Source organism: Ochotona curzoniae, unplaced genomic scaffold (genome assembly GCF_017591425.1).
Source record: "Ochotona curzoniae isolate NIBS_2020 unplaced genomic scaffold, NIBS_Ocur_1.0 scaffold_4701, whole genome shotgun sequence".
In the NCBI taxonomy this organism is placed as follows: Eukaryota; Metazoa; Chordata; class Mammalia; order Lagomorpha; family Ochotonidae; genus Ochotona; species Ochotona curzoniae.
In genome coordinates, this window is record NW_024467122.1 from 5,961,196 (window position 1) to 5,988,881 (window position 27,686).

The window sequence follows — 27,686 nt, forward strand, 5'->3', positions numbered from 1 at the left end:
GCAGGCTAACCCTCCCCAAGGCTGGAGATTAGACCTCATAGGAGAAGGGTGAGTTGTACCTCATCGGATGATAGGGGAGTTTGTCCAAGTGACAGCTGGCCATGCTGCCAGGCATGTGGACAGCAGCTCTCTGGGGCTCCAGTTTGAGTAGCCATGCAGACATAAGGAGCTGGGACTCAGAAGCCTGTCTGTGCTGACACAGCTACGAGGAGATGGCCAACAGGTAAGCTCAGGAAGACTGTGAGCTCTGATCTCTGGCCATCCAGAGAACCCCGGGATGGCCCTTCAGCCCACAACCCTGACAATGCAGTAGGAGCCAAGGGGAATAAAAAAATGCAGCTGATCAGAATCAGGAAGAGATACCCCATCTACTCACAGTGATTCCCAGCATCTTGCTGCAAGCAGTTCGCACAGAGCCCACTGTGAATAGAAAAGGCCCATAACAGCCAAGGAAGGAACCGAGAAGGGATTTGCAGCTGTAAGGATACTAGTTGACAATGAGCACAGGGAAGGAAACTTCTGAGATGTCCCAGTCATGACATTTAGAAAGTTAGCCAACTGGCAAAGGTTTGACTTTTCAACAGCATAACCAAAGAACGCCATGGCATAGATCTATGATGCTAGGAAAATGTGAGATGGCAATTGACACCCTTTCAAAAGGGGACTGTGATTTAAAACTGTGCCAGGTTTGAGAGAGTACACTCTGCACTTAGAGTGGTAAAAAGTAGGAGACATGAACTTTCCACACTATCACCTCTCTTTTCTAAGTCCTATCTCTTGCTCTTCCCTCCACCACCCACTAACATGTACACACACACACACCACAACTAACCCTGGGACAAGGTCCGTCCTCAGCTTCAAAGCAGAAGTATCATACCCTGTCATTGGGACAAGCAGCAAATCCAGGAGTAGCTGAGCCACACTCCTTCATTTGAAAGCTCTCTGGGTTTCATATGCTGATGGTCTGACCTCATGTCATAATCAAACATATGCATTAGGCAATTTGAGGCTTTAAGGAATGGAATACCCAACTAAGAATGGCTTGAGAACTAGATGTCAGATATATCAGCATGTGGAAGAGGACTGATTCTGTGACTCAACAACATAAAAATACATTTTTTTTTTTTTTGCATTTCCCTTCATGGTCTACAATGACTACCAGAACCCAAAGCGCCACCAAAGCCTTACAGGACTCAGATCAGATAAGACAGGAATCAAGAGTATGTTCTGTTTGTGTTGCTCCCTTTCTTTCATTAAAAGTGGGCAGTTTCCCCAGAAAACACCAACTGACCACCCTAGATATCCCATACCTGTAAGGTCACATGCTCACCTGTACCTGAGTCACTTGCCAAGATTGTCAACTGCCATGACACTGATGGTGATTTGTGTACTGAACATGAACACGTTGACTTTCAACAGAAACCAGACCAGTCAGTACCAAAAACATGGACTCATCCATAGGAGGCAGCAAACATTTTACGAGTCTCTCCTCTCCTTTCCACTCTACCTTGCAAAAGTGTTCAAAGAGCGGGCCAGTGCTGTGACTTACAAGTAAACCCACCATCTGCAGGGCAGACATCCCTAAAGGCACTACTGGCTGTTCTGACTGCTCTACTTCCAATCTAGCTTCATGTTGATATGCCTGACAGTGCAGCAGAGGATGGTCCTGAACCCATGTGGGAGACCCAGAAGAAGCTCCTGGCTCCTGGCTTCAGACTGCCCTAACTCTCCTACAGGAGTGTGTGTGTGTGTGTGTGTGGCCATTTGGGGAATGAACCAGCAGATGTAAGATTCTCTCTCCCCTTTCTCCCCCTAACTCTGCCTTTCAAGCAACTAAGTAAATTTTTTTTAAATGCCCATTTAAAAAAATGTTAACAGATCACATCAGTGTGACAAATAGGGTGTTCAATCTGATGAAAGTATGGCTGTTGTAACGTAGCTAGACAGTCCCTCTTCGGAATCCAGGGAAGACACCTCTGGTAAGCTACAAGGAATTGTTTATAGAAGGGCTAGTCTTTAAAGACCAAAGGAAATGGGCTCCCTTCAGGAGTTCCGTTGCTTTTTACTACCGTGTCCTTCCTGCGGACTCTCGCATTCTTCTTAGCCTTCAGTCACCACTTCCCACATCTCAGACTGGCACAGAAGAGAAGTGGGTCCTGGCATCTCTTGTTGGAGGGTCTCCTTCTTTCCTGGGGTAGACTGCACTCCTGACTTTGCCTACCATCTCCCTTTCCAGCTGCTTTATTCTATTTCTGTTTATAGAATTTGTCCCCTCTCTCCTGTCCTCTTTCTCATCAGCACTAGGCATTAGCAATTCCCTTCGGTTCAGAAGTTCTGCTCTCTTTGCAAGCTCATGATCCCCTGCAGCATGAGAGATGACACTGCTGTCCCTCTGCCCCAGCAGGACTTTGGCACTGTCACTTCTCACTGTCCTGCCCTGACATGTCATGGGTGCCACCCCAGAACCCTCTTGCAACTGCCTATTTCCATGGTGACCCAGGGTCAAGCTCATGATTAAGAACCCTTGGCCATCACACACAGCATGCTGGCAGACACAAAGTAATTGAAGCAAAAAAGCAAGGATTCGGAAGTCAAGCGAATCCGTGCACTACATTCCAGTTCAGCCTTTTCCTCAAAACAGATACAGTAGATTAAAATGGCTGAAATGGTTTGCCACTCCCCTTCCTAAGAGATGGAGTCCAACTCCCCTCCCAGCAAATGTAGTCTGGCTTGAGTGATTTGCCCGGCTACCACAGTATGACAGGTATAACAATCTAGTCATCTTGAGAGCAAGTCATAAGTTGGCTCAGACAATTGCCTGCTCCTCCTTGGGGGAAGCCAACTGCCCCACAAGAATTCAGCTTAGCCTGAGGCTACCACTCCATGAGCACTCCAGAGGACAGTCAGAACCAAGCCACTGGACAGTTCTCATCCATCGTCGATGACTTGAACCAGCCTGGCTGGCTTCTGCATCACCGTGAGGGCAGTGATGATCATCTGCTGTGTCCGGCACGAGTTCCTGACCCTCAGCCTCCTGAGAGTGTTAGATTCAGGCTTGTTCTCTGCAGCCTACAACTTGTTACCATAAAAATAGGCTTTCTTGGATGGCTTTCCACCTTTCTTAGCCTCCATTCCCCATCTAGAAAATGTGGGCAAGGAAAGCATTACCCATGGTACGCATGGATTAAACAAAATGACAGGTTGACCTAGTGCAGGTCTCAAATGTGCTTTATGGTGGGCCAATCACAGCTGGGTTGGATGTTTTAATTTTCACATATATTCCTTTTATTAACTTTAATGCCTATCACATATGCTTATCACATGTGTGGGCAACTAAAGCTGAAGGAAATTGGGGGTAGCAGAGTGGTACACCTGCGGGCCAGTAGAGATGGGGAACGTTTTTTTAACTGCCAAGGACCATTTGGATATTTACAACATCTTTTGTAGGCCCTACCAAATTACCAACTTAAAAATTAACCTGTTACAGATTGCTTCAGTTTCAAGTCTCATCTGTGGCTGCCTTGGAAGGACCAAAATGAAAGATTTTGTGGGATGTATACTGCCGGCAGGCCAGATGTCCTCCACCGCCTGGCAAGCAATGGCACTGACCTATCCAGATGAAATACAGCAGAGACACCTGCGTCAAGAAAGCAAAATCAAGCAGGAAGCATTAGAAGGAAGGAAGGAAGGTGGCCTTCATTAGCCTATAAGGAACAGCCCAGAGGATGATCAAGAAACTTTTAAAACAGGCCAACAGTGCATTGTATTGGCCAAAACCCATCACCTTAGCATCATGTTGGGATGTCATTTGCGAAAGATTTTGTGTGTTTTCTTCTTCAAGGCTCAGTATGTATGCTTCCCGGTTCTCCTTTCACCTCTCCTCCATGGCCATGCTCCCAAGTTCTGACATGGGCCTGCTCCTCTCACCTGCAGCAGGTGTCATAGGCATGGAGAGAAGATGGGACAGATTTAACAGCTACTTGTAAGCCTAAATACATGTGATACACATCATTTGTGAGCTGTATATCAACAGAAATAAACCAAAATATTTAAAAACAAAAAGTACTCAAAAACTACAAAAATCCAACAGCAACAAAAAAGAGCAAATGGAAGGGAAAGATGAAATAAGGTGACTCTTACAAAGACATGAATCTGACCTGAACCTGGGGCACCCACCTGAGGGAGTCAAGAGTGCATGCCTGCACAATGTGTCAAGAGCATTTAAACATTCCGTCATTTTCTATATCAGCCTGAACAAAACAGGTTATTTTGCCTAAATGGTCGGCGTCTTTTTCTGTCTGATTAAAACATGACAAACTCCGCCTCTTCCCAGTTCTCTGAGCTGATCATTGTGGTGCTGGGCGACATGGTATTATTAGTTCACCCATTTCTCAGCTGGGATATGTGAGGGGCAGGCAGTCGCCATGGCTGCCTAAGTGGTGAGCCTAAGCACAGGATGGAGAAGGGTGCTCCCTAAGCTAGACCATTATGTTTGCATACGTTGTGGAAGACAAGCCCTCGCTCCTCATCATCTTTATTAATAGGCTCATCTGAGTCCTGGCGTCTGGCTGTGTCTTTCTTGCTCAGCTTCTTGAGAGACCCAGTTCATATTATTTCACGCGAGTTCTGTCAATAGCAATTAAAAACTCTGGGAGTGTAGTTCTCATGTTCCCTTAAAGTGGTAATTCAGGAAAATCCACAAGGCTGCGGTTCTGGGCAGACCCAGGCAGGACCAGTGTTGGGAAGTGTGTCCAGGCCGATGTCCAGGTAAGCCACACTCAGCTGCCATCCCAGGTGAACGTGCTCTTCTGAGATCCAGGCTTGCTCTCAGATGCTTCCCATGATCATCTCTTAGAAAAAAACGCTCAAGGGAGCTGTGGCATATCAGGTTGGTGCCCACTGGCATCTATTAGCTCTCATTATTGGAGCACACACCCAGGGGTTCACATTGTCACACTTTTTACTTCTCCCTGTGCGACTTCTCTGACTGCAGGAGCTTGCTGCCTGACTGCTCTCTGTGCCTTTCTTATACAATCTGTTTGAGGAAAAATCGTGTCTATGTAAAGGAGTCACCAGGAAGGCATTATCAGTTCCTAGGCAGTAACTCTCAACAGTGATAGGTGAGAGTTTGAAGATAAACAGCCCTTGTTTGGGACAACTCTGAAGCATGTTGCACTGATCTTGCAGGACCCCAACAGTCAAGTGAACCCAGTTTCTCACCGCGACAACTTGCTCACTAACACACGCTAAGTTAGCTTCCTTCCTTCTTCCCTTCCTTGTCTGTCTTACCTTTAGGGGACTTGGGATTCCTGCCCCTAAAAATAGTGTTTCTTATGAGTTCTTACTAAATAGCCAACTTGCACCCAAAGCTTAGAATAACACTTAATATAGAAAGGTGATTACCTTTTTTTATTGTTATCATCAACAACACTCCAAGCAAAAAAAACAAGGAAACTGAGTTATATAGAATTAAATCAGCTGACCAGCAGCGTGAGGCTGAAGTCATAATAGGAGTTAACAGCAGGTTTGTATTGTATGGTGCACTGTCACTCTAACCATAATTGAACTTGAAGCGCCAACACTTGGAATATGCCCCCGGCCTCTGCACTTTGGCATGTGTTGCCACTTCAGTCCGGGAAACCAGCACTTCTCCTTCAAACAGCTTTCTACTTCCCTGCAGAGTGACTTCTGGAACATAAATGCTTTCAGAGCCCTCCTCTGCTCATTCTAAATTATCTTTCTATTCTCAGCACAGAGGAGAGTACCTGGCATATGGCTGATCTCTAAATACACATTCAGCAACTGTGTATATGAAGATATAAAAAAATGAAGACATTGGCTTCATTCAAGAAAATGAGATGAAAATTTGTTTCATTTAAACATCTTGGCTGATACTTCCGAAAGCCTCAGGATTAAATGACTCCAATCTTCACAATTTATCTCTTGACTGAGCTGTCAAGTGTTCAGAGCCAGGAGCAGGAAGGGTTGTGAGTCACAGATGAAGGAAGAGATTTAGGGCCAGTCCTAGAAGGCTCTGCAACAGAGGATTTCTAAAAGAAAAGAAGCCTTCTATTCCACGTGTTCACTCAATAAATGACTCCACATCACTCTTCAGGTAAGTGCCCTGCACCTTTCCAGCTGTAGAAGGGAACAGGTGTAAAAGCCGAGACACCCACTTTGTCCTGGAAGACACGGCCAAAGTTGTTGGGTAATTTAATATCTGAAACTACAGTTGCTAAAACACAGCTTCGTCCTTTTTGGAAGTCTGTGAATTGATGTGAGACCTTTAAATGCTCATCTTCATTCCTCACAAGTCATCCAGGCCTCCTCGTCCTTTGCTTAGAAAGAGGGAACAAAGGTTACTTAGGACCAAACCTGCAGCTACTTGACATTAACCCATCAACTTCAAGCCAAACTTTAGGGTTGAATGCTTTCTTGAACTGAGGAGCCAAATCAGATGGCTTCAAGACAAGAGACAAGCTATTTTCCTCTAAATTATAAAGAATAAAAAAATGTGCTGGCCTCTTTGTGCAATGGGGCACTAAGCCACAATCCAGGTACCCTGCCACCATAGACACAGTGCCTCATCCTAAGACTGAACACATCACAGGATGAAAATATTCATGAGAAAATGTTTTAGTTGTGCTGAACTTGTACAAACTTACACTTTGCCATTATGTCCTAAACAACACAAACACAGTATAACCACTATTTACCTTGTAACTAAATAACAATGGGTATGCTAAGTAATCCAGAGATGATTTAAAGTATACAGTAAGATTTGCACATATGACATGCAAACACACTGCCATTTTATATATGCGCTGAACATCTATTGATCTGGGTATCCATGGGAACTCCCAGAACCAATTCCCCACGGATATCTAGCAACAACTGCACATGAGAAACACAGATGAAGTTTACAAACACGGCATCGACTGAAAACAGCCAATTGTAAAAAAAAAAAAAAAATGCGTACTATTGACAAGAAAATATATGAAATGGAAAAGCCCAACCACATTGTCAACATCCAGAAGAGGGGACAGAGTTGCTGACAGAACAATTGGGAGGTCCTTTACAGGGGGGTTTTGGAGTCAATGGCAAAGTTCTATGTGTGGAATTGACTGCTTGACTCATGCAGCTGAACACTATGACTTGTGAAAACTGTCAACATAAAACAAAAGCTGAAAAATAGCATCATGGGAGAGATGGGGCTGGAATCATCAAGAATTTGACATTATCTAGAAGCTACATCTCTTTCTAGCAGTTACTCCAATCCTTTTTGACCATGAATTTCTGTGACTGACTCATTTTCTCCATTCCCATGAGAAATCCCGATGAAGAAATAAGCTCAATTTTATCAGTGGAAAAACAATTAAAAGAGAAAATATATGCTAAAAGAAGGAAATTACATTCTGAAACTCGGGATAAACCAATTCCCAGGACTACTAGTAAATATTTTTAGTAATTTAAAAATGTTAAAAATCTGTGGAAATGTGCAGGATTCCATGATAGGAAATGAAGAGGAAAATATAATTTTAGAACTGGTTTTGTGATGCCAAGAACCTGTTTCATAACAGCAAAATAATCTAAGTCTCTGTCACTAGGAAAACAGGTACACAGATGGGTATGTTTATATGATGTAATTAAAATGACAAACCTCAGAAATGTATTGTGAATGAATCTCTCTACCCAGGGTCCTTCCCTGTGTTCTTTCTTCTTCTTAAATTGCCTTCCTCCACTTTCTTCTTTTCTTGCTTCTGAATATAGCCACCATCATCAGGTCTTATTGGGGCTGTGATAAAACCCTTCAACTTCTGCCTCTACTGTCCATATTGTCTCGATCTTGTAAATTTATTGTTGCTGTTGTTGTTATTGTTGTTGTTGTTTAATTTGAGGGGCAGACGGAGCTCCTATCTGCAATTACCCTCCATAGCAAGGAGATGGCTGCGACCAGATCCTGGACCTGGGAACTCCATCCAGGCCTGTCACATGACGGCAGAGCCCAATCACTGGAGCCACCACTGCCACCTCCCAGAGTCTGGAGCCTGAGCTGAGAACAAAGCCGAGGCACTCTGCTTGGGGCATGAGCATCCCACCTGTTAAACTAAAGAGATCCGCTCTCAGAGAAGGCTCTCACTTGGAAGAAACACCAAGCCAAGAATTTTAACCAGCAGCCTTCCTTGGCACACAACCTCGTAACCCAACTCCGCTTCTACCATTCAGTATTCATGTGAATATCCACATCACAACATTCCCGATTCTTAGCTATGTTACGTGTAAAATAAGAACAATCAGTTCTCCCACCAAAGGTAAACAAGCCAGGGATGTTGCTGCAACTGCATAGTCTTTGGGGGATATGTGCACGGACAGTAGTGAAAGAACCCAGGAAAGGGCTGGGCAAGTCACGAACACTCAGCATGTTTTAGCTTCTTAATGCATTGTTTCTCTGCCTGGTGGGCTCAGACCGTCCTGAGAACCAGTGTTGACTGCTCAGGACACTGACCTCCCCTCCGTATCCCCTGCCAAGGGCCAGCTAGTCTAATTCTTTCATTGGTCCGTGTTCCTCTGGTCTGTACCTCCTCACTGACCCTTAACATTGTCTAGGATATCACCTCCCACACATACCCTTTCTCCCCTTTTCCTACCTCAGTCCACCTGTGGTGCTCTCTTCGTTTTTCGTCTTCTTAGAACCTGTTGTTCGGACCATCACCGCACACCACATGGGAATGAGGGACATGGATCTGCTCATTTTTCCCAGATGTCTAAGTGCTCATCTGACTCCTGATTTGCACATTCCTCACACAGAACACAATGTCTTGGCCTTGAAAAATTCTGAGCAATCTTTGTTGAGTGAACAAACCGAGGATTCTGAATTTCTGTGGACAAAAGTGGCCTCCACCTACAACGAGACCCTTAATGAGACCTCATCTGATAACCCTCTTTGGTTCCTTGGGAGTGGTAGAATGAGCTGGCACGCTCTCTACTCCTGATTCTTCAGGAATTTCCCAAGTGGTTTGTCAGCTTTGCTGGAAGCAGCTCTTTCCCACTCAATTCTTATTGCTAACATTGTAACAAATCATGTGAACCTTTGTTTATATTCCACTGTCAAAAGATATTTACAGTCTCTTAAAGCCCATGTCCTGAGACACACCAAGCCCTCTGGTTAAGATGCCCACATCTGATTTCCAAATAACCAAATTCAGTTCCTTGTTCCAGTTGCCGGTGCCAACTTCCTGCCAGTGCAGACAGAGAAGCAATAGTGATGGCTCAAACAACTAGTTTTCTGCCATCCACACCAGAGACCTGGATTGAGTTTTTGGTCTCAGCTCCCTGTCTTGGCAGGCATCTGAGGAGAGAACCAGCAGACCAACTGATTGGAAAAATGTCTCTCTATCCCTCTGCCTCAGAAACGAGTAAGTGGAGAAGTATTACGAAATTTTAAATAAATCTCTATCCTACTTTATAAAATAAAAACTCAACATTCCACCCCAGGAGTTTAAAATGTCCTTTTTAAACCCCAGTTGAGAAGCTGAAAAATATATGTTAATATTATAAACACTGTAATTCTAACCTGTTGCCCACGCTATGTGCATACCCACTGGCCCATACTGTCTTATTCTGACACAAGCTCCACTGAAGAAGCAGCCACTGCTATTCCTTCCCCGCCACCCCTGGAGAACACTTCTTGATTGTACATTTTTCAGCCACTAACCTGCTTAAGCCTTTTTTTATTCTAGCCCTAGTGAGACCTAAAGGCAATTCAGAAAGCAGTGGCCCCAATAGGCTTGATGCTCACCAAAATAAATTGAGTTCCCATCTTCTTCTGCAGTCCAAGGCACGTCATAGGATCCCATCTAAGCTTCCACCCAAAACCAAGGCAGCCAGCTGCTCTTCCCAAATCTGGCCAGTGTACATGACCATCCATCCTAGTCCAGAGAACTAGGGGCTTCCCGGGGCATACATTACCTGCACTGTGAGGATATGGCCATAGATTCAAGCCAATGACATTGTGAGCCAACTCTAAGCGAAGTCAAGCCTGAACATCTGAAATTGGATTAGTGCTTCAGTTTGTGACTGCACTGATTTCTTAAAAGTCAGCCATGGCTTCATATGGTAGTCTTGGGACACAGTGGATTAAGCCGCTGTCCGTGGCAGGGGCTCCAATTCCAGCTGTTCCACCTCCAATCCAGTTCCCTGCTAAAGATGTGGAGATGCAAGGGAAGAGAGCACCAGGGCATGCTTCCCTGACTCTGTGTGGGAAAGCTGGAAGAAGTTCCAGTTCCCTGGCTTCAGTTTGGCTCAATCCTAGTCCTGATGGCCACTTGGGGAGTGAGCCTGCAGAGGAAAGATGCACACACTCTCTCTTTCTCTCTGTAAATCTGCTTTTTCAGATTAAAAAAAAAAAAGCCTCCCTGCTATAGACATGACATTTCATGAGCTCAGAAGTGTGTCCGTGTTGGGGGTCTGGCTTTCACTGACAAACAAATATAGACTCCCTGTCACTGCCGGGATCTGCCCCGGGACAGGATCCCTGGAGCCAGCTCAGCAGAGGAGCAGTGGCCAGCAGGGTTACTGTCCTAGACATTCATCACATTCTTCACACAAAGAGACCTGGTTCTGCTTTTGTGCATTCAGCTCGTCCCATTGGGAGTGAGAATGAGACCAACTCCTGACCATAACCCGCCCCCCACAACCACACCTCTGCATCTGTCTAGCCTCCTGTGACCTGGAGGTGAAGAGCCAGGTTTCTGGTCTTCACTGCTGGGACAGACAGTTCTAGGTTATTTGTTTCTAAAATAAATTTATTTCAATAACAAGGAGGAAGACTTTTAAAGTGGTATTGGACCCAGGAGGGAGAATCTTTGTGTAGGATCTCCACTTTCTGGGCTCCAAACCTCCATTCCTCTTGCTGTGGTGCTACTGTTTATGTGCCTGCCATTCCAGCTCAGGAGTCAGCTCTCCTTTTAGGTATTGGGTTCTTCCGCAGAGTAGGTTGTATTAGTCAGGGTTTTGCAGAGAAGCACAACCAAGAGGACACACAGGTGCAGGGAAGCAAAACAGCATGCAGCTCAGCCCAAGCTTGCTGGCACAAGAACTAGGACAGCCACTGATGGAAGTTGAGGTGTCTGGTAACCAAGAAGGGCACGGAGGCCTGAGTACTGGGGACACATTGCCCAAGATCGTGTGAGAATATGGAAGTCCAGCCCCGGAAGAGTGAGGATTCACTCCACCTCTGGTTTTAGTCCTTCTTGGGGGCCCTCAGTGAATCACATATCTTAGCCTCACAGGTGACAGCAGGTCTTCTATGTAAAGGTATCTCCACACACATCCAAAAACAAGTATTTACCAGCAATGGGGATACCCCTGAGCACAGAGAAGTCAACAAATAAAACCAGTCATCTCCTAGACCCTAAGACATGCAGGTGGGTGCAAGTGTTTTCTGGAGAGGTGACCCCAGGGTCCCTTGTGGGGGTCAGAAATGAAACAAGGAAGGCAGCAGGTAGGACAACCTCTGCACACCTTGGGGCTCATCCCACACAAGGCCACTAGGATGCAGTGTGGATGGACTCCTCAGCTGTGTCACTGGAGCCTGAAAGCTGCCTGTCTATTCACCAATATCAGTCCCCCCAGGAGCAGTGGTCGGGGGGAATGGTCCATAGTCCCCTTTTTCTCCTTTAAACTTGGAAAGTTTAAAGACCATGCACAAAAAGCCGTGGTGGCCAAGAAGTGAGGGTGTGCTGTGGCAAGGGCATCTCAATGTTATGTGGGTAGGGAGTCTGAGTCTTCGCAGTCATCCTGCCCAGTACCACGAGAGGTCTGACATGGAAAGATCAATACACATGCGTCGCCATGAAACAGCTGCTGACACCACAAGGAGCACGTGTTGCTGGCATGAAGAACAGAACCTGGGACACAGTGGAAACTCAGCAGGGCAGTGGGCTCGAGTGGGGACTTGGGTGAGGGATGGGGAATCTCCACTGAAATGCCCAGGCTGGTCCTGGCACAGCAACAGCAGGTGGTACTCAGAATTCTGTAATCTACAACAGACTAATTTTCACATTGAAAATGCTGTATGGCCAGCCGATGATAGAGAAATCCAAATCCAAATGGCCTTTGGAACTAAAAAAAAAGCTTCCCTACCCCTGCTAGAGAAAAGAGGAAAACAAAGAGAGAGATAAGAGATCAATGAAAAAAAAGAGAGGCATAAGACACTAACCCATAAGGAAATTTGAGTTCCTATTTAATTTTTTTTTTTTTTGCCTCTTCAAGCAGAATTAGGCATAACAATCTGGGAGGACAAGGAGAAAAATGTCATCCCCCAAGAGATGTTCATTGCCTCAACCACGGAACTTGCTCATGTTATTGTCCATAAAGACCTTGAAACAGGCAGAGTGCCTTGAACCACCCAAGTATACTCAGAAAGTCACTGGGCAGAAGGAGGTCAGCAGCAGCTGAAAATGTTTTAGCAGTGACCAGAGAGAGAGGTGGAGTGGGAGGAATTCCACATGCCCTTCTGGTCTAAAATGGGAGGGCAGCTGCCGAGAAAGCTGGGAAAGGAGATGTAGCCGTTCTCTGCTTGCACCTCCAGCAGGTAACACAGCTCCGTCCACACCCTCAGAGCAGCACAGTGACGCCCAGGCAGAATGCCTTTCCTGCTGGCAGACGACAACCCTGTGTTCTTGCAGGCCACTAAGTGTGCAGCAATTTGTTAATAAAAGCAATAGAAAAACAAACATCAGAAATGGAAAATTACCAAAAATTGCTCTCCAACTCTCTGCTATTCTGTCTGTAATCGGTTTCCCATTTAGGCAGGAATGGTTTTTTCCTCTCTGCAGAACAGATAATGGCTGCTTCTAAGAATCATTAATATGCATAAAGAGTGGCATAATTAGCTGCCACAGGTAACCCTTCTCTGGCTGTGTGAACTGAGCTAATGTGCAAGAGCATGCTGCATGGGTGAGCAGAGCAGTGTGAGTAAAAGTCCCTGCTTCATAAAAGGAAATATTTGAATAATATGCAAATATCCTGGATGTTATTAGCTGGATGTCAGGTCTGACAGTCCATGTTATTGTGAAAATAAATGAGTTTTGACACAAATAACTTACGTATGCATTGATTTTTATAAAAAGCAAGTCTTGTAACGAGATATTATGTATTGTGCTGTAGGTTTATAAAGATTTTGATGGCTATTAAGAGAAAAACATGGCGAAGGATCACTTATTAATGTATTCATTAAGCTGCTCTAAGGTGTAACAATAATTACTTTCCTCCGAAACGTACACTATTCTCTTGCATATTTAATTGACACTGGCAACCCAGATTTAAAACTATAAGGGCAGTTGTCAGCAATGTGAAGATGGAAATACAGAGAAATCAATCCCCATCGTTGGCGTCGGAGACTGGAAGCAACTCCTGAAATGCTCTCCCTGGATTACTTCTTTATTTAGAAATAAACTGCTTAGTGAAATTCCTTGGACCGATTTTGTTTTCTTTCTTTCAGACATTTCTCATATATATATATATATATAATTTTTTTTTTCTTCTGAAAATAGGCAGGACCCAGCAATTGAGGTCAGTGCTTCCTGGTACTGGCCAGAGGCCAGGAGCTCTCCATGGTCCTGGCACTTGGCAGGCGGGCCATTCATCTCTGAGGTTCTGGGCTGATGGGCTGCGACTAAACCCAAGGCTGACCGGCCTCCCTACCTCCAAAAAACAGACTGTATGTGTTTTTTTTTCTTTTTTAAAAAAGGTTTTATTTATTTTTTATTGGAAGGAAGATCAAGTTTGCAGAAAGAAGGAGATTCAGAGAGAAAGATCTTCCATCTTCTGGGTTACTCCCTGAATGGTCACAATGGCTGGAGCTGAGCTGATCCAAAGCCAGGAGCCTGGAGCTTATTCCGGGTCTCCCACACAGGTGCAGGATCCCAAGGCTTTGGACCATTCTCTACTGCTTTCCCAGGCCAATTGCAAGGGGAAGATTTACCACTGAGCCACTGCACTGGGCCCTTTAGGTGTTTCTTATGCAAATAGGGCAGGGACATCAATGAGTCCACACGCTGGGACAGCAGCAACCCCACAGAGATAAATCTTTGTTTGTAAGCAGTACGGAGCAGCTGGGGTTCTTTGAGGTAAAAGGGAAATTTGGACAAAATTAGAGATATCCCAAATCAGAACACAAACTCCATCATTCTTTGCTTTCTGAGCAGAAAGCATAATCGCAATCATCTCTTTGAAGAGTTGCCTTTGTAAGCCAGCCGACTGTGGCCATCCTGGACACACAGTCTTGGGGTAATCGATTCAGACGGCAGCTGTCGCATGACGTCTTCTGCACCCTACCCTGCCACCTGTGGTCCATTCTGCTGCAGAAGCAAGAGCTCCTGGGGCAGCTTCACACATGCTTCCCAGAGGCCCTTCCTCTTCCCTTAACCACCACACAAGGCTCAAAGGCTGAAAGCTCTAACCGCACGGTATGCTTGGGTTACACATGGAAAACAGTCTCTCCTTTATTTCTCCTTATGAGTTCTAAGGGCAGGCATTCGGCACAGCAGTTACGCCACCACTTGAGACAACCGGGTTCTAGACCTAGCTCTGCTCCCATTCCACTGCCCTGCTAGTGAGCAGCCTGAGAGGCAGCAGGTGGTCATGGAGCTGCGTCCCTGCCACCCTGGGGGAAAGCCCAGCTTGAGCTCCAGGCTCCTGGCTTCAGTTGGCTCAGCTTCAGCTATTATGCACATTGGGCAGTGAAACAGGGGATGAAAGGTCTCTCTCTCCTCCTCCTCTCCCTGCCCCACCCTCTCTTTTACCTTTACCTCTCCCTCTCTGCTTCAAATACATAGAGTAAACAAGCAAAAATAAGAGAGGCTGAGTTTGCTTTGAGGGAAGCACTAAGGGTCAATCAGGCACCCATTATTGGCTGTGAAACAATAACCAATAAAAGAGGCCAGATAGCACAGGTTGAAAACGTTTTAAAGATTGAAGAGAAATCAACTGATACAGAGTTAAATTCACATTCACATTGTTTCCTAAGTGGTAAGAGACCCAAAGATCTTTTCTGCTGTCAGACTTAAGATGAGATGAAAACCCATTGTAAGTTAAAGTATTTACCATGTAATCCTATAAAAGATGTGTGGTCATATATACCAAAAAATAAAATAAAAATTTCCAACACTCTTCCTGGAGCAGTTATTACATTCTGTGGAAGTTCACAGATTTTATAGTCTAAGAAGCATATATGCCATGTGTATAATACAAAGCATGCTAGAGTTCCTCACTGATACTAACTTCTTGACTCAACCTCAAAGTGCTCTGGCAGTAGCTGTGACTTCATCTCTGCATTTTCAGGAACTGATGCTTCTTGTAAGGTGTCAGCTCGCTGGGACCACAGGGTGGCTGAACATTCTTCTAAGTATCTGGGAGGATGTTTCTACATGATAGTACCATTTGAATGAGTAGACTCAAGAAAGTGGAGGCCTCCTCAGTGCGGGAAAGTCTCTTCTATAGCAGGGGCAGGGCAAAAAGGCAGAATGAGAAGGGATTTACTCTCAATGCCTGTCTGTGGACTGGAACATTGGCCTTCTCCTGCCTTCCAGACTCAGATCCGAACTCAGGCCAGCTCCACACCATAGCTTTCTTGGGTCTCTGGATTCTGACTGCAGACCTTCCAACTTTGTTATAAACATATGAGCCTTCTCTTTCTCTCTCTCTCTCCCTCTCTCCTCTCTCTCTCCCCTTCTTTGTCACTCTACCTTTCAAATAAAGGAATAAATCTTAAAAAGAATCCAATGGCTTTGTGTACAATGCTGTCTGTAACACCAAGGTACATAGATGTGAATAAATTATTCTCAAGAAGTATCTAAAGGAGAATATGAAGTCCTCCTCAACCAAGTCCAGAAATTTCCAAAAGACCAAAACCTGATTTATTGCAACTGTCTCTTCCACTGAAGTCATTTGTATTGGCATCTACTTGCATCATTACAATGACAAAGAGACAGAGCTTCCTACTGGCAGAGTCAAACTGCACACAAATTAGGCATGCACAGACTTTTATTCTTGCCATGAATCCCTCATCAACACAATCTACCAGCTATTTAGAGAGCTTTGACGTGGCATAAGACATTCGAAGCCACTTGGACCTGACGTAAGCCCCTAGGAGATGTTTGTAGGTTCCACACCGTGACACTACTTCGTTTTATAGAAAGATCTGGTGCATATCCCTGAGGAGTCCGGAGAGCAACTCTGCAGCTACAGAAGACAATTGTACTTCACTCTACAGGTTCTCCCACAAGCTTTTGAAATGTTTCATTCCATTTAATCACTTAAAAAATACAGCACACCAGGCCTGGCATGATAGCATAGTGGTTAAGTCCCCACCTTGAATGTGCCACCATCCCATATGGGCACCAGTGCTAATACTGGTGGCCCTGCTTCCCATCCAGCTCCCTGTTTGTGGCCTGGGAAAGCAGTTGAGGACGGCCCAAAGCTTTGGGACCCTGCACCTGCGTGGGAGACCCAGAAGAAGCTCCTGGCTCCTGGCTTCAGACTGGCTCAGCTCCAGCTGTTGTGGCCACTTGGGGGATGAATCTTTGGACAGAAGATCTTCCTCTGTTGCTCAGTCAGGGCACAAAAGCCAGAGAATAGAAGAAGGTCCCAAGGTCAGGGATTCAGGACCAGTGGGAGAACATGGACATGAAGACAGTCCAAGCAAGGGTGGGGATTCTCCCTTTCTTGCAAGTCCTCAGCAGCCTGGATGATACCCACCTGTCCCGGGGAGAACAAGCTTCTGTACAGGGGCTCCAGAGTCTGCATAAAGCACATTTCATCAGCTTCCTGGCATCATTTGGTCTAGTGTACACCACCAGGAAAAAAGATCGCCCCCCCAAGGGTGGCACCCCACATCCTCAGGTTTGCAGAGGTTGGTTGGTGGTGGCACCCTGGATCCTTGTCGCCATTAATGCAGCAGGTGGGGTAGCCACCACACATGCCTCCACCCCACGTATTCCAGAAACATCCAGAGTGCTCTGCTGCATTCCAGAACTGCAGCTCTTAGTCGGAGCACATCAAGTGTGATGGGAACTTCCAACAGGAGCAGGCTGCAGGGGCCGCCTGCCTATACAGCCCTGTGAACCGCAGTGACAGGCTCGTTTAGAAACAAATTAGGGGTTAAGTAAAAAGTGCACAGCAGAGGCAAAACCGAGGTTCCCTTTCCCCCCTCCTGTCGGTTAGCATTAGAAAGTGCCCAGGAACAGCGTGTGTCAAGAATATGAGCGTGAGATGTCATTCTGGCCGCCTCTAATTGAAGCCAGGATAAATGGAGTGGAAAGGCAGCGTCTAATCCAATCAAAACATGAAAAAGGTATTTTGACATGTAAATTACAAACTTCCTGTGTATTTTGTCTCCCCAATTACACCCTCCCCTGTCATGTTTTTTTAAATTATATCTTAATCGCCCAGTCTCCTAATAATTATGTCATCATTCTTGGACCCTGCACACTGTGTAATGGTATTTTATGGAATATGCCATTCATTATTAACTAAACTGACTCCCTGTCCCTGCTGATACCATATCTCATGATGTTCAAATATGCCTGATGTCAGCTCCTGCTCTACAAATGCTATGGCAGTTCTACTCTCTGCCTCGTGGAAGCAAGGGGCCACGTTTGAGAAGTACTTTTGGACAGTTATTCCAACATGTCAGTGTTTTATGTGCAGATGTAAGCTATCTTTTAAAATAATGGAATAGGTAATTGGTATGAAATATAAATATCATCATTGGAGCTGAAACAAATAGTGCCATGCACAAGGATTTTAACAGCTGCTCTTAAAGAAATAGTCAACATTAAGATTACGTAATTAAGGTCACAAAAAAAATAGCCAGATGGTACAGAAAAAATGCCAATGAGGTATACAGACAGGGTGAGACTGGTGTAGGGGGCACTGGGTACATGACATTGCAAATAGCCTCTAAGTATGAGAAAGCCTTGAAGACACAGCACAGCACAGCAAGGGAAGAACACAGCTATGCTAGAACGCACTGCCTCCCGGTCCTCCATTTACTGGAGGCAGGAACAGATGCACAGCTCTGAAGACACCAGCTGAGTCACCCCAGGATCTCATCAGCCCCTACCTGGGAACCCCAGAGTCCTGTATTCTGGAGCCAGGGGGCCTTGTCATCTGTGTCAATGTGCAGCACATGATTGCATACACAGAACAGCACTGTGCAGGTGCGGAAAGTTTTGTGTACCAGGAGGCAGTGAGTATCCTTCCTCTTTACACTTGCTCAAATAGCATTTATGCTGGCTCCGTGTGACTCCATAATCAACAAGGCATCTGTGCTGAAAACATTTGGAACTCTAGAGAAACACAAAGAAACACAAGATCATCCCTGACTCAAAACAGAAAGTGTGCTGTGCTCTGTGAGAACTGTCAAAAATATTGTATAATTCCAGTCTTTATTGCACAGGGTGAGGGGGGCTTTAAAACATTCATTGAAAAGTGAAATTAAAGGTCAATATATATCCAAAGGAAATGAGATCTGCATATGAGAAAGGGATCTGCAATCCTGTATTTACAGCAGCTCAATGTACAATAGCAAAGACGTGGAAACAACCCAGACGTCTGTCAAAAGAGGAGTGGATAAAGAAACTGTAGTACATCTACTCCATGGAATACTACTCAGCCATTTAAAAGAATGAAATTTGACCATTTGCAAGCAAACAGTCCCAACTAGAGACCATTATGCTCAGTGAAATAAGTCAATCCCAAAAGGACAAATACCATGTTTTCTCTGATATAAGGCAACCTTCAGGTAAAATATAAAATCAATAGCAATTTCAATAGCTTTTGCTGCAACTCATGGGTTTTTATATTTTCGTTTCTATTTTCATTTCTTCATGATAGTTCCATTTCTCTGGCTAAATTCTTCGCTGACTCATAGGTCATACAGTAACATCATTTTCTCCAGGAAGAGAATGTCTTGCTTTTCATTTCTTAATTGACACATTGGTCAATCAGTAGCATTTCATTTAACTTCTTAGTGTCCTACATTTCTTAACTTTGTTCCTGTTGTTGATCTTGTTTTATGGCTTTTCATTTCAGAGAATATACAGTAACTGTAACAGAGGATATCATATCCAGATGTGAAGACACAATGCAAGGTGCAACTCTACTTCCCAACCAAAGATGAATTCCCAATGAAACTGTTACATATATATACCTTGAAAAGTGGAAGGAATATATATATATAGGAAGGAATATATATAATATTATAATATTATAATATATATAGTATATATATAATAAGGAATATAATATGACAATAGGATGCTGGACTCTGCCATCGTCAGTACCACACTTCATTAGCAGAATGATGGACTTAGGACTGATGGTGAGGACTATACTATTGTAATGATATAGGGGAAATCAGCAGGGGCAGGGAATTTGGAGAGGAGATAAGGGAAATCCTAGAGCCTATGGAATTGCATCATAAAATAAAATAAAAATTTGTTTAGAAGTACAAAAAAATGACAATGGATTTCCCATGCACTTTTTGAAGCGCCCTTGGAATAGGAAATTCTTAAAGAGAGAAATGGAACTCTCTGCCCCGAGAAGAACCATTCACCAAAACAAAGAATAATCACAAGAATTGAACATTCCTTCAAAATCAACAGATACAAATACTAAACCACAGATAATGGCCTTGCTGCATTGAGAGTCTTGTGTAAATGGGTCAAGGAAGGCTCTTGCATCATGTCCGAACATTGATCCTACATGGCTTTCTTCTTCACAGCCAGTTAGCACATTTAGCACAAAGCCTTCCAACACCACACTCAACATCTCACACATCCAGCTACTTTAAATATTACAGACACAAAAACCTTACATTATATTAACATCTAAAAAAACATAAAATATTTTTAAAACTTCATGTGAGTTCCAGATTATTTAACCATTTTGAATTGCTTCCAACTGTTCATGAGAAAACCCTTCATCTGGGAAAGCCCTTACCCCTTGTCCCATGGAGTTGTCACACATAGGGAGTCACCACTTTATTTCTAAGCACCATGCACTGGGCAGGTAGCCCCTTCCTGATTCTCCTCTGACCTGGGAGGTCCCTTGTCCTATTTCTCTTCAAGATATAGCTTCACACACTGTCTCTGCAAGTTACCCTGCAAGAAGACACTTTCCCTCTTTTGCAACCGTGTCCTAGCACCACCCAGTAGAACTTCCTGTGTTTAACTGCCTGCTTGTGGTCCTGTCTCCTCCATAATCAAGTCTGAAATCTTCGAACTTACCACATGGGTCAACCAGCGTCTCATGAAGTCTTGATGGCTGGACTTGGGATCACATTCTATATGTGAATACCAGGTCCAACTATGTCTTGTTGCCTCAGGCTGATAATTCACAACATCAAGTCTCTGGTTTCTTGTGTGCAAATGAGGCTGCCCCTACCTCAGGTGTCAGCATGGCCAGAACAATGTTAGTGTCCACACAAGGAGGCCCAGACAAGAAGCATCCGTAAATGGCTGTCCCATGGGTCCTAGCAGTATTTCCATGCCACAACTATGAGGAAATAACATATGAGGTAGTAGTAACTAGCCCCCAAATAACAGGAGATTTCCTAGAGATGATGGGAGAAACACCTTAACACTTTGAGAAGTATTCTGTTGCTTCCTTCATGTTCCAGGTCCACCTAGACGCATGGAGAGGTGACAATCAGTTGACCGACCCAGCAATGCTCTCTCCACCATTTCTCCAAGGGAAGTTCTGATGCCTATTTTCCTGGGAATCTGGCTCCCAATTGGACCCCTACATTGGATGATCAGGGCTGCAGCACCTGCCCGTGAAGACCTGACTCTGGTATTCACCTGTCATGGGTCAGGTAATGAAGCCCACAATCCCCTCTTGATTGCACGAACATAAACAAGTGCTGCCTATTCGTGCACATCACACATTTCTACATTGCACCTCTATCCCTTTTCAGGTGAAATACAGTTCGACCTCCCTTGCCTCTGCAAAAGCTTTGACTAAGAGTTATTTTTGCTGTGATATAAATATGCTGTGCCTTGAAATACAACCAGTGTGACTAAAGGACTGGATTTATAGTCATGTAACATTTTATTGAAATAGTCATATGTAGCCAATAGCTACCAAACTATTCCATGGTATTCTAGAATTTGTGAACATCATGTCCCAATGCAATTCTTCAACATCTGTGGTTACTTCAGCAATCATCAGAGTGAGATCTGAGTGAGCAAGCACTGTGCATGTGCAAATCCTGTTCACAAAGCCCCCGGGAGTGATAAAACAGGGCCCCAGTACTTAGGAAACCCATTCTGAACAATAGACAAGAGCTCTTCCTGATGATTTTTAACCTGAGTGGAGGTGGGGAATGAAAGTGAATACCTTGGAATACCTTGGAAGTACAGACAATTAGCTTGAATATGCAAATATGAGTGACACCACATACAGAGGAATCAACCCAAGTTTGAGCCCATGGAAAGAGGCAATGTTCTTTTGAAGATATGGTATTGGGAAGAAGTTCCAAAAGGGTTCCAAGCTCCCTTTTGTGGATCCAAGACCCTCAGCCACACTCCACATTAGATCTGAGCTCTGCAAACAAGATGCCTTTATGAGCTACTTTCTTAACATCTCTGCTCTTGCTCTACTTGCTGCTAATTGGAACCCGGAGGCTTTCATTCACATTTGGTCTCCAACAAACCCAGAGAGGCCCCCATCAGCTTTCCATTTTCATTCCATCCTGAATTCTTCAAAGACTTCCTGATCTGCTGCTGGCCTTGACCTTCTCTATTGCTGGAGTTTTTGTTGTTGTTGTTGTTTGTTTTTGTTTTTACTTCTTTGTGCTTCTTTCCTGCTGAGAACCCTGGGGTTGGCCGAGATTATATATTATGTCATTGCTTCAAAGTCCCAAGTTTATCAGCACCCGCTGCAAACATTCCTTAGATACCCTACGCAGAGTTAGCAGCAAACACAAATCAGCATTAATTCATGAACCACCTATGAGAGGGAAAAAGAGTGTGTCAGTGATGAGGTTGCCCTCATCACGTATTTTGTTTTACTTTTTTGAGGGGTGGAGAGATACAGAGATAAATATAGAAACACAGAGACAGGGAGAGCTGCAATCCACTGGTTCACCATAGCTGAGAGAGCAGGGATGAAGCTGGGAGCCAGAAACTGAACCCAGGTCAGTTCTCCCACAGGACCTGCAAGAGCCCAGTTACCTGAGCCACCAAATGCTGTCCCCCACAGTCTGCACTGATGGAGAGATGGAGAGATGGAGTCGGGAGCTGCAGCTGGACGTTGGACCATGTAGGACACAGGCATCTTATTGTCTGGGCTAAATGCCCACTCCTGGTGTCTCCTTTTGATGAGTTCATTAAGTACTGTTGGTTGTATAATGATTCATGCCTTGCTTCAACGTCTAAGAAGACTTAAGTAGAGCAAGATAAAATAATTTGAAATGAAAAATTTTGATATGAAGGAAAAACAAGAAAATTTGGAGCCAAGAGTGAATGATTTAATTAGTGTTCACAATAAAATTCAAGACCGTGAAAATTATCAAGAATCATAATTTTAAAAAGAAGGAAAAAAACCCATCCATCAAAAATGGAAAATGATAGCATCTACTTCTGAAGACTTAGGAGGACTAAATGCAATAACATATAAAACATTAAAAAATATAAAGCATCGTTCCTTTTAAATATACAGCTATCTCAGAGAAAAATGGAATTAAAAGATGATGTGAACTTTCCATGTGCTTTCCAGAGGCCCTCATTTGTAAATATTATGAAGTCAACCAATATTGCCTACTACCATAAAGGACAATGTAGGGTTCCTGATTCCAACAGTAGGGAGAACAGAACTCTTCAGCTCCTCTACAAAGGGGGCAATCTCGTGTTACATAATGAACGATAGTCCCACCAGCTTCCTTCGGGAAACAGAGCAGACAGACCCAAGGAGATGCTTCTCACAGCACCCTCAAAGAAGGCCGGAGCATGCTCATAAGCCACAGACATTTCTGCCCGTGGTCCCGAGAAGTCCTCCTCTGATTCCAGGTCCTAAAGTATTTACTTGTTTGGTAAGTTTGTCCTTTTAATGTATTAACCAGTTTATCAATTTGAAACCAATTATCTAATACAAGTTTGCTCTGAACTCTATTATATTCATTTCATAATTTTTTACCTTGTATATATTAGCAAACTTTCACTTTTACAATGTATTTCTTTGGGAGTTAGACAGATAGGGGAGTGGAGAGAGGGGTAGGGAGGGGAGCAGAAAAAAGGAATGGATGAATGAGGAACTCCCATGCACTGCTTTGCTCCCCATGTGCCTGCAACAGTTATGGGCTGGAGGTCAATCAGGAGCCAGAAACTCGATGCAGGTCTCTGATGTGGGTGCCAAGAACCCAAGTAGCTGAATCAACACTGCTTCCTCCTCCTTGGGTCCACATTAGCTGAAGTTGGAGCCAGAAGTGGAACGTGGTATGAAATTCAGTTATTCCAACATGGAGCACAGCCACCTGCTAAGGCAAAAGCCTGTTCCCACCTATTTTAAAATCTGTTAGAATGGTATGTATTTTCCCATGCTTTTGCTTCATTCATTGTATAAGAACTTTGAAACAGTATACTTGCTTTTCCCCATTTGTGCTGTCATCATTTTGCCTCCACAACTGTAACAAACCCCACTATTATCTTTATCATTCCCACAGTTAGCCTTTCTGGGGCTTCCTTGTTCTGTTGTACAAATCCAAATTTCCATCTGATATTTACTTCTGCAGGAATGGTATTTTTCACATTTTTGGAATGCAATCTACTAGTGATGAGTTATTTTATGCTTCATTGACTGACTTTATATAAGGTTTTTTTTTTTTTTTTGTCTTTCACGTTAAAAGCACCCACGACTATCTTCTGACTTCTACCATTTCTTATGAGGAATCTTGAGGATAGGGTTATGAAGTAGCATGTTAAGCCAAGCCTGTGTCACCAGGATCCCATATGGGCGCTCGTTTATATCCCAGTATTCCACTTCTGCTGCAGATCCCTGCTAATCAGCCTGGGAAAGCAGTGAAAATGGCCCAAGTGCTTGGACTCTTGTAGACACATCAGACAACCGCAGGAAGCTCCCAGTCCCTAGCTTTAGGATGACCCTGCCCTGGCCATGGCAGCCCAGCAGGCAACGGGGGATTCCCCCTCCCTCTCTGCTTTTCCCCTACTCTCTCCCCCTTCTTTTTTACTTTCCTCTCCTACCCTCCCTCTCCTTCCTCCCTCCCTCCTTTCTCTCTCTGTAACTGTACCATTCAAATAAAATATACATAAAGAGAAATAAACTAAAGTCCTTATCTCTGTTTCTCCATACTCCATTTTCATTTTTCTCTGCCTATTTTTAGAATTATTTTATCACTGGTCTTGAACAATGACAGTGACATAGTTTCGCATAATTTTTTCCATATGTCTTTTGCCTAGGATTTTGGTAAAATTATTGAACCATGGGTTGAGTTTCATCAAATTTGAAAAATTTGTGGCAATTATGTCCTTCCAATATCCCTGGTATTTATACCTCTTCCTTCTCACCAGTTACATGGATTTATACCACATGAATTTGATCCAAAATTAACTCCTTTTTGAGTATTTTTTATTATTATTTCATTGCATTATGTGACACAGTTTTTTAAGCACTGGGATTCCCCCTACCCCTCCCCAAACTCTCCCCCCATGGTGGATTCCTCCACCTTGCTGCATTGCCACAGTTCAAGTTCAGTTGAGATTCTTTCATTGCAAGCATATACCAAGCATAAAGTCCAGCATCTTATTGTCCAGATAAGTTCAACAGCTTCTTGTGGAGACCATCTCTGGTCTGAGGGTAAAGCCAACAGAGTGTCATCCTGACCAATCAAAAGCCCCCACATAACATCAGCAACAATCCACAACATCATGGAATTAGTGGATGTTAGAAAAAAAATTTAAATTTTACAGGTACTATTTTTCATACTGACATCATTTCATCTTAAATTAAGGCAAACATGTGGTATCTAACCTTTTGGGGTTGACTCATTTCCCTTAGCATTTTGGTTTCCAGTTGGGCCCATTTAGCCACAAAGAATTGCATTTTGTTTTTTTTAATAGCTGAGTAGTATTCCATGGAGTAGATGAACCATAGCTTTCTTATGCAATCTTCTGCTGATGGGCATTTCGGTTGTTTCCATGTTTTTGCAATTACTGATTGTGCTGCTATGAACATAGGGGTGTATGTTGGTTTCTCGTGAAACAGGTGTTTTAGATATATTCCTAGGAATGGATATCATACAGTATCCAGATTTTGAGTTGTTTGAGTGTTCTCCATACTGACTTCCATAGAGGCTGTACCAACCTGCAGCCCCACCAGCAGTGGAGTAGAGTTCCCTTTTCCCCGCATCCTAGCCAACAAATGTTGTTGTGTTGCTTTTTTTTTTTTTTAATGTGGGCCAATCTTACTGGCGTTAGGTGATACCTCATCGATGTCTTAATTTGGATTTCCCTTATTGCCAGAGAACTGGAGCATTTTTTCATATGTTTGTTTGCCATTTGGGCTTGTTCCTTTGTGAAATGTTTGCCCATTTCCCTTGCCCATTTCTTGAGTGGCTTGTTTGTTTTGGTATTTTGGTTGTTTCGTAGTTCTTTGTATATTCTGGAGATTAGCCCTCTATCACCTACGTAGTGCGTGAAGATCTTCTCCCATTCTGTGGGTTGCTTTTTTACTTTGTTGATTGTTTCCCTTGCTGTACAGAAGCTTCTTAGTTTGATGAGGTCGCATTTGTTTACTCTGGTCTTGACTGCTATTGCTTTTGGTGTCCTTTTTAGGAAGTCAGGACCTACTCCTAGATATTGCGGGGTATTTCCAACATTTTCTTCCAAGAGTTTGAAGGTCTCTGGATGTAGATTTAGGTCTTTTATCCATGTAGATTTGATCTTAGTGTATGGTGAGATCTTCGTGTGCTTCAATTGGGATAGTTAGCACTGACAGGATTTCAAATCCATTGGTCTTTCCTTCTACGAAGTCAAATCCATTGGTAATCTCACCATAAGTATTTTTCACTCAACATGTTACCATTTCATATAGTCAGTTGTTACCTCATCTGTTGTCTCTCTGAGTCTGTAGATCCTGTAGAATACCCCTCGTCTGGTAGCTGTGCGTTCCGTGCTATTTCTGCATCAGTCCTCAGTGCTATTTCTCCTTCCTGTGACTCATGTTTTCCTGCTTCTTGACATTACTGACATTTTTTAGGCATGTCAGATATTATAAATTTTGCTATTTTGAGTGCCAGATTGTTTTTGGTTCTTTAGAAATATTTTGAACTCTGTTCTGGTAAGCAGTTATTTTTAAATAGTTTGACCCTTTCATATCTTAGTTGTCAGTCTTGTTCATTCAGAACAGCATTAAGCCAACAATGCTAATTTCCCCTTACTGGTAAAAAACAGAAAACGCATCTTAATTCTATACATTACATCCATTAAATCATAAATTTTCTCATTGTGTCCAATGGTAACAAACTTTTTCTGGTCCCATGGGAGTCCTGGACTTATTTCTCTCAAATCCTTCTGTCCAATGACTCAGGCAGTTTCCTCTCACATGAGTGCTGACCATTCACAATTAAAAATGCAAAAGAATTCACTAAAACTATCTAGAATCTTCTCCCTTTCCTTTCTCTCCTCTCCTCTCCCTCTCTCCTTCCCTCTTTCTCCTCTCCTTCCTCCTCTCTTCTGTCTCCCTCTGCACTTTGGTATTTCTGCCTGGCCCTCTTTGCCATCTCAGAATGCTCTGTCCTTGCACGACAACCTGGAAATCCCCGGCAGACAATTATGTGGAAAGGCCTCCATGATTCACCTACTTTGGTTTCTTTCTGTCATGGAAATTTGTTCTTCATTGACTGATATCCAAAATCTTGAAGACCGTTATTTCATGCAATTTGTCTTCTTGTTTGTTTTTTGTTTCCTTCAAATGACATAGCAAATACAGTCCGTGTGACTCTACTCTGTCAAGAAGCACAGCTCTGATGGTCTGTCTTGATTTATGAAGTCAGCTACCTGCTTTCATCTCCACCAGCCAACAGAAAAAGACTCCCAAGTTCCATGATGGGTTGGGATAGTTTTCTTACAGCTCATATTTTTAAAGTTATGCCTCTTTCTTGTTTGGGTCTTAGTCTTTTGCTGTCCTTTCCTCTTTCTCTTCTTCCCCTATTTTTCTTCTATCTTTCTATTCCTTATTCTTTATTTCTTCCTTCCTTCCATCCTGCTTCCTCTCAAACACCCGCAAACATTTGCAGTTAGTTCCAGTTTAGACTCCAGGGAATCAAAGATGAAGAGAAGGCCTTGATCCTCAACAACCTTAGCTATTTCATTCCATTGGTTCATTTCCAAATTTTTGCAGGTTAAATTGGGATGGAGGGAAGCCCATAACACTGTCACTCGGTTTAATACAAAAGAATTGCATTTTGTAGTCAGATCATGTGACCCTTCATCACTGTTTATTAGTGGATGTCTCAGATAGAAATAAAGGAAAATATCACTTCCTCCAGGACTAGAATTAGTAGTGAATGTGATGTCTTGAAAAGTGCCCTCTACAGTACCTGCACATGACAGGTGCTCAGAAAGTAGTGTTTCCCTTTTTCTATTCTCCCTTTTCCCAGAACC